The following is a 2903-nucleotide window of genomic DNA, read 5'->3' on the forward strand; positions in this document are numbered from 1 at the left end:
CAGCAGCTCCATGGCCGCCGCCACACTGCGAAGGGGGACAAGGGGGGAGGAAGCGCTCGGTCTCCCCGCCCCCCCCATAGTCTCCTCACAGGAGGTGAAACTGCCATGACCCCAGCGGAGTCTGCGGCCAGGACTTGAGTCCCCCTTCCTGGGGTGCGGGGGACTGGCATGAGCGGCCCCGCGGTGATGCCGGGGGCAGGGAGGCAGTTGCCTGAGCCCGGGCCTGCTGTCGACCCCACTTTGTCGACCTAGGCTGCCCCGCAGAGCGTGCGAAGGACCCCCATCCCTGCTTTCCTCCTCCCCTAGATCTCTCTCACACACGCACACGTACACACACACGCACACACACACATGCCCCATCCCAGGAAGATGGGAAACTGCCTCAAATCTCCCACCTCGGATGACATCTCCCTGCTGCACCAGTCTCAGTCGGACCTGGCCAGATTCGGACCTGGAGCCAGATCAAGAGCCGCTGCTGCCATATCAGGAACAAGTTCCAGTTCCAGTCTATCATCCAATACCCAGCCAGACTCGGCTAGCAACTCAGCTGACTGAAGAGGAACAAATTAGGATAGCTCAAAGAATAGGCCTTATACAGCATCTGCCTAAAGGAGTTTATGACCCTGGAAGAGATGGATCAGAGAAAAAGATCCGAGAGTGTGTGATCTGTATGATGGACTTTGTTTATGGGGACCCAAATCGATTTCTGCCGTGCATGCACATCTATCATCTGGACTGTATAGATGACTGGTTGATGAGATCTTTCACATGCCCCTCCTGCAAGGAGCCAGTTGATGCAGCACTGCTTTCGTCCTATGAGACTAATTGAGCCAAGGTCTCTCGTCTGACATCAAGTGAACCATCATTTTTGGCGGTTTTGATCTTTTGTCACTGAGCCAAAAGAGCCAGGGATTAGGAATTAAGATCATGCACAAAAATTTCCTAAAAATATCTGGATGGCTGCAGATGTTGAGGAAAGTATGTGATATTTTAGAAACTTAGCAGGAAAAAGTAGGATTGTATTTTTATGTAAAACCTTGACCCAGTGTTTAAAAATATAATTGTATTTAGACTTTGTTATTGCTCAAGTACATAGGAATTGTGTAGTGTTAAAGCATCTGTATATGTTTAAATTGTGTGTGTTGAAGATTAGGAAAAAGATAGTGGCTATTTTTTCTAAATGAAATAACTTTCTTCTTCCCTCTACCCAGATTCTTTTCTGAAGTTACTGGCATTTGGGTCAAGGTTTTATTAAAAGCAACATTTTATAACACTGGCACAAAAAAAAAGTAGTTTTAAGCTTGTTTGCACAGTTTTTTTTTCCATTGGAAATGGAATTCATTGCCTTAGGTCTTTAAAAATAGTGTATTATTATCATTGGGGCTGGCTCTATGCTTGAAAATCAGTTTATAACCTCTTATAAGTGCTTTATTCTGTTTGCAGTTAGAAAATGCAGAAATCAAAGTGATCTCCTAGCTTGTAAGCAAATTGAGATGCACTATCCCTTTTGTATTAAAAATGAGTTAATGTGTCAAGAAACCAACTCTAGCAAAGTGGGTTTAATATTACCCTTTCTATATGTTCTATCTAATTCTTTTGGTTGTTAATATGGTAATAATTGAAAGTCAAGGTAAATTTTAAATATTAAGATTTCTGATTTATTGAGCTTGAATTATGCCACCATACTATGTAAAAATGAAAGTGGCACCATGGTGAAACTTAACAAGAAGTAGTTTCTTAGTTGTAATAATTTGATTCTCTTCCCTGTGACTTCCTTCCCTATAGTCTTGAAACACAGCAAAAGGATACTGCATCTCTCATTACTGTAGTGCTGAGGTTATTGAAGTCATACAAAAACATCTCTGTGTCTGTTTCTTCGAAAGTTATGTTAAGTCCTAGGTGACTGACAAGAACAAAGGTAAATGTGTTTAATGTTTTGCACACAAATGCAGAATTTGTATAACCACCTGACTTCATAGTTGTGATCTCAAAAAAGGAATTTCTACTTTATTTTTTTCTTGCATTTAATGTAAGAGTATGCTAAATCTCTAAGTTTCTGAAGTATTAGAAATAGAGATGGCCTAGTAAAGATGTAGTAGTGTGTTTTATACATTTTGCATGTGTTTATTTTTCTTAATGTTCTCAAAAGTTGACTTATTTGTTCAGCTCAGTGATGTTACCACTAAAAACCATTATTGAAAGGAGAATCAGTCTCCAGATAACAAGTCAAATATTTCTCTTTTTTTTGAGTTTAATTTGTGATTCTAACACTTTTCTAAATACAAAACACAAGTGGTATGAAGGGTCTTCATGATTGCATTATAGAAGTATTTAATATGTCATAATTAGTTAATTTGGCATTCAACTGTAATGTCCATATGTTAATTTCCCTATGAGCCCCACGATGGAAAAACTTAAAGATGAATTTGAAAAAAAAATGAAAGAATTTCATTTATCAGGTTCTATTAAATTGTTACATGTATCTTGCTTAAGTTTCTGTTCATTAATTTATATTCATCCAATTATGTAAAGCAAATTTGGAGGAAACAAAAAAAAAGAATTTTAATAACACCCACAAGTTTGAAAAAAGAGTTCCTGCCTCTGGTATTTCCAAAAGCAGGAATCTGGAAATCTAGAGTGACCCCCTAGAAGTTGTAAACTTTTCAGTGAACTTTTATCACCCAAGGGTCTGCTTCCTCTCCTTTGGAGATGGTTGCCATGGGGATTTACCCCCAACAGCCAGAACACCACTCCACCTCCAGAACCTCACCCCTCAAGAAGTGGCTCAGGCATCAGCAGCAGCATGCAGAAGACTGTCAGAAATGCAGAGCCCCTACTGGGAAGGAGGCTCAGTGGTAGAGCGCTTGCCTTGCATGCTCGAGGCCCTGGGTTCGATTCCTCAG

General features: G+C 40.6%; 1 pseudogene; it reads left to right on the forward strand.

Annotated features, from left to right (window-relative positions):
* Positions 1-369: 369 nt before the first annotated feature.
* LOC138806675 (RING finger protein 11 pseudogene) lies at positions 370-829 on the forward strand (annotated as a pseudogene).
* The last annotated feature ends 2074 nt before the right edge of the window (positions 830-2903 follow it).

Source organism: Dipodomys merriami, unplaced genomic scaffold (genome assembly GCF_024711535.1).
Source record: "Dipodomys merriami isolate MVZ:Mamm:240054 unplaced genomic scaffold, mDipMer1.0.p SCAF_404, whole genome shotgun sequence".
NCBI classification, from domain to species: Eukaryota; Metazoa; Chordata; class Mammalia; order Rodentia; family Heteromyidae; genus Dipodomys; species Dipodomys merriami.